We start from the raw sequence: 17960 nt of genomic DNA on the forward strand, positions 1-17960 counted from the left end.
CACCATTGCACTGCACACCAGTATACTCTACGCCACTGCACTCTGTCATTTTAATCTGCACCTCTCTACTCCACTGTACTATATACCAATGCACTCTATGCCACTCTACTCTACACCTCTGCACTATACGACACTCTACTCTGCCGCACTGCACTTCCACTGAACTCTATGCCACTCTATAGTGCACCACTTTACTCCATGTCACTGCATTCTAACTCTGCACCATTCTACTGCACTCTAAAACCAATGCACTCCACACCACTCTCAGGGCTGGAATGGCTACGGGGCCTTTTTAAGTAAAGAATGGAAAATCAAATGGTTTTAAAGTATGCTTTAAAACCATTTGTTTTGCTTTCTTTACTTAGAAGCAAATGCAGGTCCCCATCACCATAAACCATCCCCCACGGCAGTAAAATTGGTCCCCAGCTTGGCAGCCGACCAAAATGCCCGGTACCCAGTCCGGCCCTGACCACTCTAATCAATTGTGCGCCACTGCACTCTATAACGCGACACTCTACACCACTCCAGTCTAGGCCACTCCACTCTGGAACACTGCACTCTACGCCAAAGCCCTCTACACAACTTACTCTATACCATTCCGCCCTACTCCGCACCACCTCACTCTATTTTGAAACAGATCTACTTTATGCCACTCCACTCTGTGCCACTGGAATCAATGCTGTGCCACTCTACTGTATGCCACAGCACTCTGCCCTGCACCTCTACAATCGTATGCCACTGCACTCTACCCTGCACCTCTACAAGCTACCTTGCACCATTCCACTCTCCTCTACAGTCTACACCTCTTTACTCAAAACCAATGCACCCAACGCCACTGCACCTATGCCAATTACATTGCACCACTACACTTTACACCACTATACTCTACAGCATTCTACTCTATGCCACTGCACTACAAACAGCTGCATACTACTTCATTGCACTCTATGTCACTGCACTCTACACCACACCAGTCTAGGCCATTCCACTATGGAACACTGCACTCTACTCCAATGCCCTCTACACCACTTACTCTATACCACTCCATTCTACCCTTCACCACTCCACTCTACAATGAAACAATCTACTTTATGCCACTGCACTCTATGCCGCTCTACTCCACTCTGTGCCATTGGAAACAATGCTGTGCCACTCTATTCTCTGCTACTGCGCTCTACCCAGCATCTCTACACTCGACCTTGCACCACTGTACTGTCCTCTACAGTCTACACCACTGTACTCAAAACCAATGCACCCTACACCACTGCACCTATGCCAATTATATTGCACCACTGCACTCTACACCACTTTACTCTACAACATTCTACTCTATGCCACTGCACGCTACTCCACTCTAAACCACTGTATTCGATGTCCCTGCCCTCAATTCTACTCTGAGCTACTGTACTCTACACCACTGCTCTCTGCACCACTCTACTCTGCAACACTTTATGCCCTACATTCTGACACTCTACTCTGCATGATTGCACTCTACTCTGCACCACTCAGCAATACACCACTTTACTGCACGTCAGTGCAGTCTACACCACTCTACTCTACTCTACATCTCTGCACTCTACTCTGCATCACTTCACTCTACGCCACTTCACTTTACGCCGCTCTACTCGGCGCCTCTCCACTCTATGCCATTGCACTCTACGTCACTGCAATCTACTCTGCATCACTCTACTCTATGGCACTGCACTCTACGCTACTCTCAATCCATCAAACAGGATTTATAGAGTGCTGCTATTCACCGGCATGGGTATCCAGGTTCTGGGATCCATGCTGCCAGAATGGAATCAGTTGAACAGCCAGGTTTTGATTAGCCCTGGGCGAAGAACTACGCTCCGTTCGCGGAGTTTGCGGAGTTTCGGCAACTCCGCGCTCCGCGGAGAACGCGAAGTTGTCAAATACTCCGCAAACTGCTGCGTAGCGTAGTTCTCGCGCGCTCAATAGCATTTTCGCGTGCGCGAGGATGCTTGTCGGTAAGATTGAGTTGCCGAACACGCAGAAACTGCAATCTGGCACAGAATTACTCGCGAACACGTTAGTAGTGACCGGAAATAAGGGGACGCGAGCGGGCGGGACAAACCTCATGGGTAACTTCGCGCGCTACACATCCGGAGCATGCAGGCAATCAATCAATCAATCAATCAGGATATTTGTATAGCGCGCTACTCACCCAGAGGGTCTCAAGGCGCTTGGGGGAGGGGGGTCTGCTACTCCTCGAACAGCCATGTCTTGAGTTGCTTCCTGAAGCAGAGGTGGTCTTGGGTCAGGCGGAGGTGGATGAGAAGGGAGTTCCAAGTCTTTGCTGCCAGGTAGGAGAAGGATCTTCCTCCCATGGTGGATCTTCGGATGCGTGGCACGGCGGCGAGGGCATGGCAGGTCGATCGTAGCTGGCGGGTGGGAGTGTAGAAGGTCAGGCGGTTGTTGACGTACCTGGGGCCCAGGTCGTGGAGGGCTTTGGGTGAGGAGTTGGAACGTGATTCTCTTGCTGACGGGGAGCCAGTGAAGGTCTCTCAGGTGTCCGGAGATGTGGCTGTGTCGGGGGATGTCCAAGATGAGTCGTGCGGAGGCGTTCTGGATGTGTTAGAGTCTTTTCTGGAGTTTGGCTGTGGTTCCGGTATAGAGGGTGTTTCTGTAGTCCAGTCGGCTGGTGACGAGTGCCTGTGTGACCGTCTTCCTGGTTTCGGTGGCGAGCCATCGGAAGATCTTTCAGAGCATGAGTAGGATGTTGAAGCATGATGATGAGACGGCGTTGACTTGTCTGGTCATCGAGAGGGAGGAGTCCAGGATGAAGCCCAGGTTGCGTGCGTGGTCCGTTGGTTTGGGTGCGCTGCCCATGGCAGGGGGCCACCAGGAGTCGTCCCAGGCGGAGGGTGATGATCCAAGGATGAGGACTTCCGTCTTGTCTGAGTTCAGTTTCAGGCGACTGTTCCTCATCCATTCGACCACGTCTTTCATCCCTTCGTGTAGGTTGGTTCTGGCGGTTCCTGGGTCGTTGGTGAGGGAGAGGATCAGCTGGGTGTCGTCGGCGTAGGAGATGATGTTGAGGTTATGTTGGCGTACGATGGCTGCGAGGGGGCTCATGTAGACGTTGAAGACGTTGGGGCTGAGTGATGATCCTTGTGGTACGCCGCATATGACTTCGGTGGCCTTGGATCTGTACGGGGGGAGGCGGACTCTCTGGGTTCTTCCGGTGAGGAACGTGATGATCCACTCCAGTGCCTTCTCTTGGATTCCGATGTTGCTGAGGCGCTGCACTGGGGTGCGTTGGCAGACCGTATCGAATGCTGCGGAGAGGTCCAGGAGGATGAGGGCCGCTGTTTCCCAGTTGTCGAGCAGGGCTCGGATGTCGTCAGTGGCTGCAATGAGGGCGGTTTCGGTGCTGTGGTTGGCGCGGAAGCCGGACTGCGAGTGGTCGAGGCTGGTTGGGCGAGCGCAAATGGTGATCCACTGTGTGAGGTTGTTGGCAGCTTTGTTGGGGTCCGTTGAGCTGGCAGGAGGGTTCTGGCTCAGTGAAGTGGTGAGCTGGTCGGTGGTGATCTTGTTCCAGTTCCTGCGGGGAACCTGTTGCGGGTGGTGGTGAGTCGTGGTCTTTCTGAAGCTGAAGTGGACGCAGCTGTGGTCTGTCCAGTGGAGTCCGGTGGAGTGGCTGAAGGAGATGTACTTGCTGGAGGAGAAGACTGGGTCAAGCGTGTGTCCGGCGTAGTGGGTGGGGGTGTTCACCAGTTGCATGAGTCCGAGGTTGGCGAGGTTGTCCAGCAGGGTGGTGGTGGTGTTGTCGTTGTTGTTCTCCAGGTGGAAGTTGAGGTCCCCTAGGAGGATGTAGTCAGCGGAGGCGAGGGCGTGCGGGCTGATGAAGTCTGCGATGTCTTCGCTGAATTGTGTGCGAGGTCCTCGGGGTCTGTAGATGAGGGTGCCTCTGAGTGTGGTCTTGGGGTCCGTGTGTATCTGGAAGTGAAGATGTTCGGCGGCTGTGAGGGTGTCGTCTGAGTTGGTCGTGATGCGGATGGTGTTCTTGTGGACGATGGCGATGCCTTCTCCTGTCTGGTTGACGCGGTCTCTCCGGGTGATCTTTTATCCGTCCGGGATGGCGACGGCGATGTCGGGTGCTGAGGAGGCGTTCATCCATGTTTCCGTGAGGAAGGCGACGTCTGGAGAGGTGGTGTTGAGCAGGTTCCAGAGTTCCACGGCGCTCCGGAAGACAAAAACGGCTCGCGAACGGGTCAAGCAAGCTACTACGCATGTTCGCGGAGTTATGCGTAGTTCGCGGAGTGCAAGTGCATCTTCGCGTAGCTCGCGGAGTGCGGCTACGCGAACTACGCCCAGGCTTAGTTTTGATTCTCTTTCTGAATTCCTGAAGGGAGGGTGAGGCTATTCCAGGACTTTGCCGGGAGGTGAGGGAAGGAGCGTCTTCCACTGTTGCTTCAGCGGATGGAGGGGTGTGAGTGAGTCATTGTACTCACTGCACTCTACGCCAATACACTCTATACTTTACTCAAAACCAATGCACTCTACTCCCCTGCCTTTCTTGCCATTATACGCTGCACCACTGTAGTTACATCACTTTACTCTAGGCCTCTCCACGATGCTCCACTCTATGATACTTTGCTTCATTAAACTCTGCTCCACAGACACTCTGGCCCACATGCATCATTCATTTTTGGAGTCGCAAACGGTGCGATTCCTTAAAATCGGCCGTTTGCGATTCCAAAAATGCTTTTTGGAATGCATGAAGCATTTTTTGAAATCGCAACATTTTTGCGATTTCCAAAAATGCGATTGCTTTTAGGAAATCGCAAATTTGCGATTTCCTAAAAGCAATGCATGATTAATTTTGAATTTGCGAATTCGCAATTAGAGGGACAAATTTACCGAGTAGTTGAACTACTCGGTAAATTTGCAAAAAGTGTAATTAACACTTTTAACGCATTTTAAAAGCATTCATGTTACGGACACACATGTCCTTAGGACATGTGTGTGTGCAACATGATGCGAAAAATACATTTCAGGGGTGCAGGGGGGGGTCCTTTGGACCCCCCCCTGCACCCATGAAATTTTCAAAGTGCCACTCGCAATTTGCATTGACTCCTATGGGCCTTTTGGCCCATAGGAATCAATGGGAATTGCGAAAATTAACTTAAGAATTCGGTATTTCTTTGGGATTCGGTAAAAATTGCGATTTTTACCGAATCACAAGGAAATACCGAAAAAAATGATGCATAGCATTTTGCACTTCCTAATTTGCGATTCCTTATTTTTCGCAAATTAGGAAGTGCAAAATGTCACAATGATGCATGTGGGCCTCTGTTACACTCTCCAGCACTTTACTCCCCTCTATTCTATGCCACACTACTCCATTCTATGACACTCCAATCTACAACAATCTACTACTCTATACACCACTAGATGCAACACCCTCCACCCTCCATGCCAGTCTGCTCTACGCCACTCCAGGACACTATGCCACTCCACTCTACGACACACTACTCCCTCTACAACATTCCACAACACTATATGCTACTCCATAACACTCCACTTCACTCCTCTCCATGCTACTCAACTCTACTATACACCACGCCACACTACTTTACCCTACTAACATTTAGCCATGCTAAACAGAAGCCACTCTGGTGTACAACCTCGCTAAAACATATTGACCTACTGGCTTTGCAAATGCTTGTTTACATTACTCAATTTGTCATATTTGTGCTGGCGCTGGGCTATCACAATTTTACTTATTGTTTAGATACATTTCAGGAAACATTCTCTTTTAAAACTATGACATACATGATGCCCTCTATGAGCTAGTTGTGCAGACTAAGAGGAAAACGAGGGAGTAAGACATGGAAACAAGGAGCAGGGGAAATGGAGGGAAGGTGCGGGTGTCCAACTTCATCCCGCTTTATCGGTCACTTTATCTAGTTCGCTCATATATTTAACAACAAAGCATAATATATATATATATATATATATATATATATATATATTCACTGAAAAAACCATAGGTTTCACACCAGTTATAGTTAGGAATTAGCATTTAAAAAACCTATTAAATTCACTGAAAAAACCATAGGTTTGACCCCAGTTATAGTTAGCTGGAAATTTTACTGATATAAAACCATTGAAATTCACACGTTATAGTTAGTCGGACTCACTATAACTTGCGCGTGCAATGCACTGCTGATGACATCACATATTACATCACTCATGACATGGTCAGTGACATCACTCATGACACCATCCTTGTGACATAGTGACAGACCTCCTTTCACTATAATGTAACCCTTGAGACACATATTCAAAAATAGAAACTGAAATTTTTTTAAAAAATGGAGATACCTATATCAGTTACAACAAGTAATTCAGTAATTCCACCATCTATATACACATCCACTCATACATATACTCACTCATCATATGAAGTGATACACCTATACATCCTGTTACACACCGACAATCATTGAAAAGTTACTCACACACATACTCACACGTGCAAATAAACTATTGAACATCCATTTATTTGAATATAGAGTTATACACACACTTCCACCTTACTTCTATTGAAAATTACACATATTTATTCTCTTAAACAATCACTTATAGAAACACATACTTATTTAAACAGGAACTCTTTCAATCTCTTACTCTCACATATACTCACTTATATACATCAATATTCACATATACTAGATTAAAACATATGTCGTTACTGATAAAGACACTAGTGAGACAGTCATTCACTCACTAACAAACACATATACACACTCATCCGCCCATACAGTCCTGCACATATGCTGTCTTCAAAACACATAGAAACAGAGAGTCAGTCACTCATGCATCTATGTGCTAAGTAATACCCCCACCAAACCATATAGACACTCATACTGATACTAAGAGAAACATCTAATAACCCATATACATACGCATGTAGCTACTTACCAACACATGTAGCCACTTATACACAAAGTGAAACACTAATATATATATTTAAATATTTAAACATTACTCACTAATATTTACTTTTTCAGAAAGGCACATATTCACTGGATGGTGTCATCAGTGATGTCATGAGTGATGTCACTGACCATGTCATGAGTGATGTAATATGTGATGTCATCAGCAGTGCATTGCACGCGCAAGTTATAGTGAGTCCGACTAACTATAACGTGTGAATTTCAATGGTTTTATATCAGTAAAATTTCCAGCTAACTATAACTGGGGTCAAACCTATGGTTTTTTCAGTGAATTTAATAGGTTTTTTAAATGCTAATTCCTAACTATAACTGGTGTGAAACCTATGGTTTTTTCAGTGAATTTCATAGGTTTTTTAAATGCTAATTCCTTTCTATATCGAGTTTGTATCCTTTTTTTTTTTACAATTTGCTGTTTTTTTGTAAGTATTCTTTTTTTTATATATTTTTTTCTTTTGCGCTCTTGGTGCGCGCTCCGGGAAGCTTTCAGCTAAGCGCTCCCGTAAGCTTTCCGGTGAGCTTAGCAGAAAGCGCACCCGGAGCGCTATTGTCGTTCGTGAAAAAAAATATGAATGAAAAGTTAATAATAATGCAAAACTTTTCGTACTATACAAATAAAATCAGTTTTTTTTAATAAGGAAAATGATTATGCATTTCTGTAAAAGTTTGATGACATCACTTCGGCGCGCAACGTAAGTGCCCTCGGAAGCGCCTACGCTCGCGCCTCGTAAACGCACGCAGAAGCGCCTACGGTCGCGTCATATGTGCGCCCCGGAAGCGCCTTAGATCGCGCCGCGTAAACGCACCCGGAAGCGCCTACGATCGCGCCACGTTTGCGCCCCGGAAGCGCCTCCGTTCGCGCCGCGTAAACGCACCGGAAGTGCTCCGAAGCGCGCAGCGTAAGCGCGTCGGGTCATGTGACCCTAAAATAACACTTTTCATTGGTTGCTAACAGTTTTTTTTACAAAGAATGAAATCCCCACCCATTTCCTTCACTATTGCTTTGTACTTGGAGAGAGCAAGAGCTGTTCTGTGTACTATCTTCATCTCCTACTTTCCTGATCTACAGCAATGGCTGCAAGAGAGTCATCCAGCAGTGATTCAGATGCATTTGTAGATGAGGACCCTCCTACGCAGAAGAAAAAAATCCATTTCATCTGGAAATTTTATAACATCCCTGAAGGTGAAAAAAAAGTCAACGCTCCAAAAGTAACCTGCAAAATATGTGGTAGTACTTTATCCAGAGGCAATCCTCTGAAAAAATATAGTTTTGGAAATGCCAATTTAATCAGGCATGTCAAAAGAAGACACCCAAACAACTTTGCGAGGGAGAGTGTCAGAGACCTGGCACGGAAATTACCCACAGATGGCGGCAGCACCTCCACTGGTGGAGCAACACCTTCGGGACCATCCCGTAGAAGAATGGTCCCTAACATACAGCCAGAGTTTGCAGGCATCAAATTTCTGTGCACGGAGTGTAACGAACTGCTCTGCTATGGGGAGCAGAGTGTTGAACTTATTGCCCTAAAGAAACAGCAACACCGCTGCCCTGACAGTCCCTAAATTTTCACATTTTTTTGCTCCTGTTGAGCCGTTTTTGAATCCCTGTTTTTTGTTTTTCCCTTGACAAAAATCCAAAAAAATTATAAAATTGTTTTAAAAAGCCAAAAAAAGTTCAAAAAGTTCAAAAAACACAAAAAAATATAAAACAACAAAAAGAAGAAAAAAAAAGTTCTTTTCAGAACTACCTCTAATTTATAAAAAAATGCATTTTTTTGTGAAAAAAATCTGTCATTTTTTATCTCCTTAGTACGCTCCTCAGTAAGCTCCCCGGTACGCGTACCGGGTGCGCCCCCCGCGGAAATCGAAAAAAAATAATTTTTTTTTGAGGCCCCGCGGGGCCCTTTAATGGCCCCCACATCAAAACTAGGGGGTCGGAGGGGGTGTACTCTTCCCCCTTATTGTCATTTCCCCCTTTCTTTTAGCCACCTCTTGTGTCTCGATTTTACCGAGACACAAGATGGCGGCCGCTCCAGACTGTTTAGAATGTTTACAGACAACTGAGATCCAATCAGCTTCCTGCGCGCAAGTCGCGTGTCGCGCCTGGAGCGCTCACCGGTGCGCGTACAGGAGCGCTGCTCTAGATATATATATTTTTTTGAACCTAAATTACTCAAAATCCACTGGAGCACATATCTTGAGACATAGCAAAGGCACATCGGGCTACCAGTCCCTACAATTTTGCCAAGTTTGGTGGAAATCCATTCAGCCGTTCGAGCTAAAAGTGAAATCGACCGCCCTATGGAAATTAACATGGGGAAAACGCGTTTTGGGACCCCCCTTTTATCTCGGCCCCCGCTTGACGAATCCCCCCCAAACTTTCAGGGAAGGACCGGACCGCCATGAGACCATTTTCCTGAAAATTTCAGGCAGATTCGTCAACCGGCGCCAAAGTTATTCAAAATAGAATGTTGAGATTTAACATTGAAAATTATCCTAACTATAACTACCTACTGGCGACCGCCAGTAGGTAATATATATATATATATATATATATATATATATATATATATATATATATATTCCCAGGCTCACTCCTGCTATTGTGGAAAATAAAAGATGAAGTAAGGAATAAACTACGCAAGTGCAGTATCGCAAGTAGGGAGATTACATCATTTTCCATAACGAATTTCCGTAACTCTGCTCTTTTTCTTTGTTTCCTATGTTTTGATTTCTATTGAACAAATGTAACATGTTAGCCTGTAACTCTGATCCTCATGTAAAGCGCTCCGATACCTCCTAGCCAGCACTATATAAAACTCAATAAATAAATAAATAAATGTGTTGCCCTGCCCTGCGCTTTGCAAACGTTCTAAAAGGCATAATTTTCACATACACGGCTACTCAAGAGATTTTAAAGACAACTATCTGTGTGAGGATGGGAATGTTTTAGATGAACAGTTATAGAAACTGTAGCTAATCAAAATTCACCTAAGATTGGTTCATACGTGCACACATGCCTTCCACATCCCAAACCACCTCACCACAGAAATCTACTTGTTGAGGCGCTCTTAATTAGTTAGACTTTTTAAGCAGGACTACTGAATTAGCATGCAATAATGCTGCTCGTGCTGTGCCTCGTATGAGGGAGACTATTTTTTCAGGAAGGTGATTGGACTGCTATAATTTCACAGTGGCCATCTTGCAATGATGGTTTTCTGTTATACTTTTTTAATCAATTTACCATTCTAAAACGAGGGCCGTTTTGGAATGGTAATTTAAGAAATAAAGCATGCATAGAGATTTCACGCAAATATAGCAATGTCGATAACTCTGTTCAGCTGCAGGACCCTCACAAAAATATTTAAAAGATGAACACAAAAAAAAATGGGAAAAAAACAATGTGAAAGAGCAAGGCGGAGAAGCAATGGAAGGAGATGCAAAAAGCGACCAAGTAGAGCTATGCAGATACAAGCCCATCAAAAAAACAACTTTAAATGGAAAACGCTTTCAAACTTCTTCAGATGTTTGCATCTAATGAGAAAGTTCTGGGAACATTGTATGTTACCTCATATTGCTAAACTTTGGAAACGTGTGTACACATTTTTACACTGGTACCATTGAAAATAGTGCAGCCCTAATGTTGTAATTTACTTAAGAGTGTTGACAAGCAGAACTTGACTAGGTCATAAAAAGCAGAGGCTGAGGCTAGAGCATTGTGGCCTGAGCTTTTGACTGGACTTGACTGTTGATGATGAGTGATTATACGTCCTAAATAAACCACTTTTTCTCCACTTTATGGTGTTGAAGAATACTTTATTACACCGAGCTTACAAAGTATCCTTCGAGCGCTCACCCCGATAAGAAAGGCTTTGTATTAATGAATCCTAAATACAAGTTCAAACAGCAGTAACATTTGGACACAAATATTACCTTAACTGCAGACCGTGCCCTTCCCTGATCCATAATGTGCTACTGTAAACTGGCAGCCAAAGGGTTTGTGCTGCAGGGGGTTGGGTCCACTTGTCCCCAAGACAAAATAACTATTAGTAATGGTTTAATATCTGTATAAGCACTACATACAAAAGCGCTGAAAACAAAGTAGAAAGTCATACCAGCAGGACATACAGAATAAATTGGTTTATAAGTATAACTGCAGTCAACAATAAAAATAAACACCAGCATGACATACAGGAGGCAGTTATAAATGCACTTTATTGTGTGCATTCTGAACTTCATAAAGAAATGCACAAGATGGGTTCTTCAACATAAAAAAGAACTTAAACATACCAAGGGGCACTTGTAATCACTGAGTATCAGACCCCTGCAGCATTGGATGTGGAGTAGAATAACTACTAGTCTACAACATTAATCATATTGGAGTTGGATATATAATCATGCCGTGTCCTTTACCAAGCAATAGTATTATTCCACTGGTAATGCCGTGGAATCTTTCCTAGCCACCGGCCAAGCCCCATACAGCTTTTTTCTTACTACATTTTCCTATAATAGTTAGACTTTAGAGAGGGTCTGTGTTGGAAGCCAGATTTGGATCCTCAAAGACACCCATGTCAAACTTTGTTGTATTTAACCGAAATAATAGCACACATATATACTATTTATCTCATCTAACGATGTGGGATTGGGATAATAGCTTGTTATTATTATGAATCCTAATGTCTCCCCCCCCTTCGCTACTGGACTATCGAGAAAAGATGTCCTGCTCCTGTGTAAGCATTTTTTTTGGCTCATGTCAATTATGTGTAGGTTAGGTGGCTTCCAATAGGAACCCGATTATTTATTAGGGGACACTCTGGCCTTTCCATGGTATGGGGTGGAGGATGTGAAATTAGGAAGACATTTATAATGAGCTGCTAGTAGTCTACAGTGACATGGAACTGTAAATGGAAAAAAGAAACTTCAGTCAGGGTGGACAACATCATTAACCACTTACGGTTGATGTGACATGACTGGACGATGAAGTTTCACATGGTTAGAACAAGGGCTCCAGGGTATAAACATCTGTAATATTGCAATCCAGGTGCTAGGCAAACCCTTAAGTGTCAGTGCTCCTGCGTTACCCCTTGTATGAAGGTTCCATATTACTTACTTACTGACTGTACGGCGTGGTGACAGAATGTGCTTAACACCAGATTATACAAATATTTTGATGGGGAGCATGACCCTACCATGATGCAGCCTTGCTTGGTCACTTCGTCCGGAGACATCATTATTTGGTTTTTCTGTATCTTTTTCCAATTGTGCGATCGGAAACTGTCATTGAGTGGATAGCTAACTCAATCCACTGCCAATGTCACCCTCATTCTATTTACGTATTCTGCAGTGAAATTCACAACTTCAGACAAATTGATATTGATCAATAGGCCTCAAGGTGAGCATGTTAAGAATGACATCATTTTGCCCTCTCAGTGATAGCACAACATGCATGCTTTTTAGGTCAAGTAAAAAAGCAAAATAGTGAACTTAAACTCTGGATTACAGTTCTTCACATGTACCACAAATGTTTATTGGCATGAACCCATATCACATTAATAAACAAGGTTAACAGTGTAGTGATAATGCCATCTCCAAAAGCAACAATCCTATGGTGTTTATGGCGTATAATTCTTCAAACCCAACACAGCCTTCTACCCTCCCATTCTCTAGTTTAGGAGACCCCGATATATGGCATTGCTCTTCTTCTACCAAAACCCCAACACATCTAAAATAAAACAGTGTGCTTGACTAGAAATCTATGTTTATTTCTTTATTTGAACAATTTGTAATGATATTTAGATACAGTGTTCATGATGCTTACATTTATAAAGTTCAACATTAGACAATGAAACAGGGCTTATATTGTGAATCTTATTGTATGGGTATTCACATAGAAACTCTTTCATGAGTTTTGTGTGTGAAGAAATGATGAAATAACCAATAAAAACAAAATGTATTTGAAGTTGGATTGAAGTGCTATGTTCTGAAGTAAATGATTTTCAAATTAATCCATTTTTGCGGTGCAGTAGAACGTACATGTGTTGCGTCCTTGCGTAACATTGTCTAAGACGTCAAAGTCTAGTGTGCTTAGGTTTCCAGCTATACATCACTTTCTTTACAATTAATGGTTGCGTTGAAATGGGTATGAATTATAATCATCTGGCTAGATTCTCCTCTGCCAAATGAGCAGAAAATCATCATGTGATTAGAAGGTATTTTGAACAGTCACAATCTTGTGATATTTCTCTGATCACGTCAGTGATGATATCAGAAATGGTCTAATTAAATGGATTAAGGCACCAGAATTAGCATTATGGTTAATTTCAACAAATCAGTTTAATTCCTCAAGTCTTAGGGAGTATATCGACGGTGCTCAGATAAGATTCAAGACTGAGGTATTAGAACTGAGCCGGGACTGCAAAGCCAGACTTTAATAATCATTTCCCACTCTGCTCTAACTGAACAAATGAACGATAAAAGAGACATGATCAGCAACCACTTGAAAATTGTAGACAACAAAAGTGATTTAAGAACTTCTTGACAATGAGGCTTTAGGTGTGTGGAGGTACATGAGATTTGACCTAACATAGCTATCAATCTCACTAATATTGACTGCTCAAAGGGTACACAGGAAAAAGCTTGTCAATGTAAACCCATTAAGACTAGTTTCAAGCCATACGTCAGCACTTTTAAATAATGCACATTCCCTAGTCAAGCTATAGCCTTAATTAAAATAAATATCGTGGTATTTCTTTGTGTCAGAAACATTACTTGAAATGGCAAAAATTAATAACCACCAGGGAAAAAAAAATGAACTCCATGAGGTAATGACTGAGTAACAAAACAGACACAGTTATTTCATAAAATGACCATGGAAACATTCATATATTCCGACAAATATATCAACAGATAATTACTACAAAACACTTGTAATACGTGCTCCTTGAGAATTTATAATCCATATATAAAGAAAAACAAAGTTTGATAATGTTCCAGTGTTTATTCCTGAATTTGAAGAAGTCAATCAAAAGACTAATTTGACAATAAAGGGAGATATAAATGTACAATTTGAGAGATTGTTGCATGTTGCCAATTATATACTTGCTTTTATGGCACTGGAACCTATGGGATTATTTACAATATAAAGTGCACTACTAGTTAAATGGAATAAATCTACACATTAAGTACCCAACAATAATGTGACTCTATTCCTGACATGATATCAAAAGCAACACTGATCAAACCCCTATGTTTGAGGTTACTAAGTAGGCTGGTAAAATAAATGGCATCCTTTGATAAAGGTAAGGCTTTATACATGTAAACAAAACAAAATTGAAGTAATATAACGCAAACTATAGTTAAGCATACATGTTTCTAATATATATATATATATATATATATATATATATATATATATATATATATATATATATATATATATATATATATATATATATAATTCCAGTTTGTACAGCAAATTAGTTTAGTTCTTTGAACAATTCACAACAAGAATGTATGTCTTTATAATATTAAGAACGACTTTCATACTAATATCGATTTTTTAAATCTTTCTTCAAACCCAATGAAAATAATGCAAAACTCCAGTTTTTGCCCAAGTGAACAAAGCATGTCGTGGGTCAACAACTGATGACTATAGTTTTATTAGGCCATATAAAAGTACATTCATGTCCAACAACAGTAGGACAGAAATATGTTATATGTGATAGTACCTGCATGTTTGCTACTAGCAGTGCATGTAATCAAAATCTAAAAGAAAAGCAGGTGGGTTTCATGGTCAATTTTTCTATACCATGCATTTCATAACAACTTTTATGTGTATTCACAAATGTTCTTTTTGCTAAGTAAAAGGTAACTCAGTGTATTTGAATTGACCCTCGTCAGTAACATTAAAAGGGCATTTTTCCTCCAGTGAGGACCAGGTGTACTTGAAATGTGTGCAGGCAAATCCATACCAATACAAAATTAAATATATATATATATATATATTTGTGTGTGTATATATATATATATATATATATATATACACACACGTCCAGCAACAAAGTTCCAATTCCATACGCTCTCAGCCACCAAGAATGAGTCAGCAAATCCACTTGTGTAGGTGAAATAAACACCCGTGGATTTTGGATTTGCTGGCTCATTCTTGGTGGCTGAGAGAGTATGAAATTGGAACTTTGTTGCTGGCCGTGCTCGGCAGGTGTATACGCCACCTCCCAAGGGGCCACCAGCTGTCTGAACGGAGCACTTTGGCAAATATATATATATATATACACACACACACATTTATATGTGTGTGTGTATATATATATATATATATATATATATATATATATATATATATATATTTTCTTGTGGGAAGGTATTGCTTGAGATCCTGTTTTTTAGGGAAATAAATGCCTTAAGTTGTTTAATGTATGTATTCAGACAGGAAACGCTTAAAGGATTAATGTAAAGAATATAAGAATAATTTATATATTCCGAAAATCACTCTAAAAATGATTTTCAAAGTTTGGTGGAGTTAATTGAACATGGGGCGGATATTATGTCCACTCTCAAAATTATACTGTCGGGTATTTCCTGCGATACATTGAATGCAGTGGCTTCTTCAGCTGATTATGCTATTCCGACCAAAAGGCAAGTTTGGCTGAGACACTGGAAGGCAGACACAACACAAAAATCACTTTTGATGAAGATTCCCTTATCAGGTCACATACTGTTTGGAGCTCCTTTAGAAGAGATGATTAAAAAGTCAGTAGAAGACTGAAAGCTCCTAGCTCCTACTAAAGCACAAAGGGACAGTTTTATTTTTATTAAAAGGACCTTTGGTCCATCTATTAGGGGCAAGTCGAATCAACCCTTTTGGGGAAGGAGACGTGGCTGGCTGGGGGCGGGGGAATATCCTACTATTCAGACAGTAGCTTCCAGTAACAATCTAGGTCCTGACTTTATCACTAGGAACATACCAGTGGGAGGGGAGAGGGGAGGGGACATGTCAAATCCTTTTTTTCCTGGAAGCCTTCAATATTCAAAGACCAATGTGTTCTGAAAGTAGTCAGGAGGGGTACAAGATTATGTTCAACTCCCTGCACTCAGAGTTTTTTCAACTGATTCCTCTTTCATCAAACCCTTTAAAGAGAAAGGCACTTTTTCAGGATATTCAAGATCTGTTATCAAAAGCAGCTTTCACCCAGACACCCAATCTCTGAAGCAGGGGGTGTATTCAATAATTTTCTTGTCCAGAAGGCTTCGGAGAGCTACAGAACAGTATTGGAACTCAAGAACGTCAATTCATTCGACCCTCATGTCAGGTTCAGAATGGTGTCCGTCCATTAGATTTTGCTATGTTTGAAACAGGAAGATGTCCTAGCTTTCCTAGACTTTTTGGACTCTTACCTTCATGTGCAAATACATCCATCAATCCACAAAATTCTAAGGTTCTGTGTGCACATCCACCATTACAAGTTCCAGTTATAACTATTTTCACTTTCTTCTTCACCAAGGGTGTTTACAAAGGTGTTCGCAGTATTACTGGGTTTCACTTATAAATGGGGATTCAGATCTTTTCTTACTTGGATGATTGGTTTATCTCTGATTCTTCTTTTTCCAAGGTGACTCTGCATGCTTCAGATGTGTGCAAGACTTTACAGGCACATAGACCTATTTTCAACAGCAAGAAGTCTTGTCTTATTCCCACACAAGATCTGGTTTCATTGGGGCCCATTTCAACACTCAATGGGGTCGGGTGTTTCAGCCAGCAGAGACAGAGGACGCTTTTCAAAGGAAGATCACTGCCTTCTTAAGACAGCATGTACCTCCAATGGCACAGTGGTTGAGAATTCAGGGTCTGATTGGACATCACTCAATGTGCTGCCTTGGGCATAGCTACACATGTATCCCTTGATCAATCACTTACAGTGCCATTGGCTTCCTTGTTCACAGACGTATACTCAAAAGGTGGTTATTTCAGACCATTTCAGGAGTTTATTGGGTTAGTGGTTAGAGGAACGGAATCTAGCAAAGATCTTCCTTTCCATATAACTCCTACAAACGTGGTCACAGCAGCTGACAGCATGCTCGGGTGGGGGACCACCTTGGAATCCTGGTTAAATCAGAGGAAATAGGACCCGCTACAGGCTTCCTGTTCCTCAAATTTCAGGAAGCTGAAAACAGTTCAGTTGGTTCTACAGGGGTTTGCTTCCCATATCCAAGGGCATCATGTACAGATTCGAACAGACAACAGGTGGTGATATCATATCTGAACCATCAACGTGGTTGCAAAGACCAGTTTCTTTGGTTACTGACACAGTAGATTGTCATATGGAAAGAGTCAAATCTGGATTCCTTGACAACGGTTTATCTTCTGGGAGGGATAAGAGGGCAGCAGACAATCTTGGTAGGATTAAAGTGTTGAGTTTTTGTCAGATGGCTTCACTTTGGGTTTAGCGTCTTCACCTTTAAGAGCTCAGTGGGCGGCTCTTAAGGTTTTCAGAAATTCTTCTCTAGATAATCTGGAACCACTAGAATTGACAAAAAGGTTTTTCCTGAAGAGACTCAGAATAGTATGTCCATCTCCGGCTTTGGATCTTCCCTTGGTTTTAAGAGCTCTCCAGCAGTCACCTTTTGAGTCATTAGACATGGGAGAGTTTAAATTTGTGACATTTAAGGTGCTATTCCTGGTGATTATTGTGTCAGCTAAGAGTTTTGGGGAGTTGGGGTCATTCCTGAAGCAGTAAAATGTTCCTAGATTTTTTCCAGATAAAATTGTCTTGAGATTCAGCCCAAAGTCTTTGCCCAAAATTACTTCAATAGTCAGCAGAACATGGGAGGTAGTGTTACTAGTGTTTTTTCCAAAATCCCAGTCAGAGGAGGAGGCTAAGTTACACCTCTTAGATGTAAAGAGGATGGTACTATTCTATCTGCAGCGAATGGAAGGGCTCCGAAAGGTGGATAATCTTTTTG

Source organism: Lissotriton vulgaris, chromosome 2_1 (genome assembly GCF_964263255.1).
Source record: "Lissotriton vulgaris chromosome 2_1, aLisVul1.2, whole genome shotgun sequence".
In the NCBI taxonomy this organism is placed as follows: domain Eukaryota; kingdom Metazoa; phylum Chordata; class Amphibia; order Caudata; family Salamandridae; genus Lissotriton; species Lissotriton vulgaris.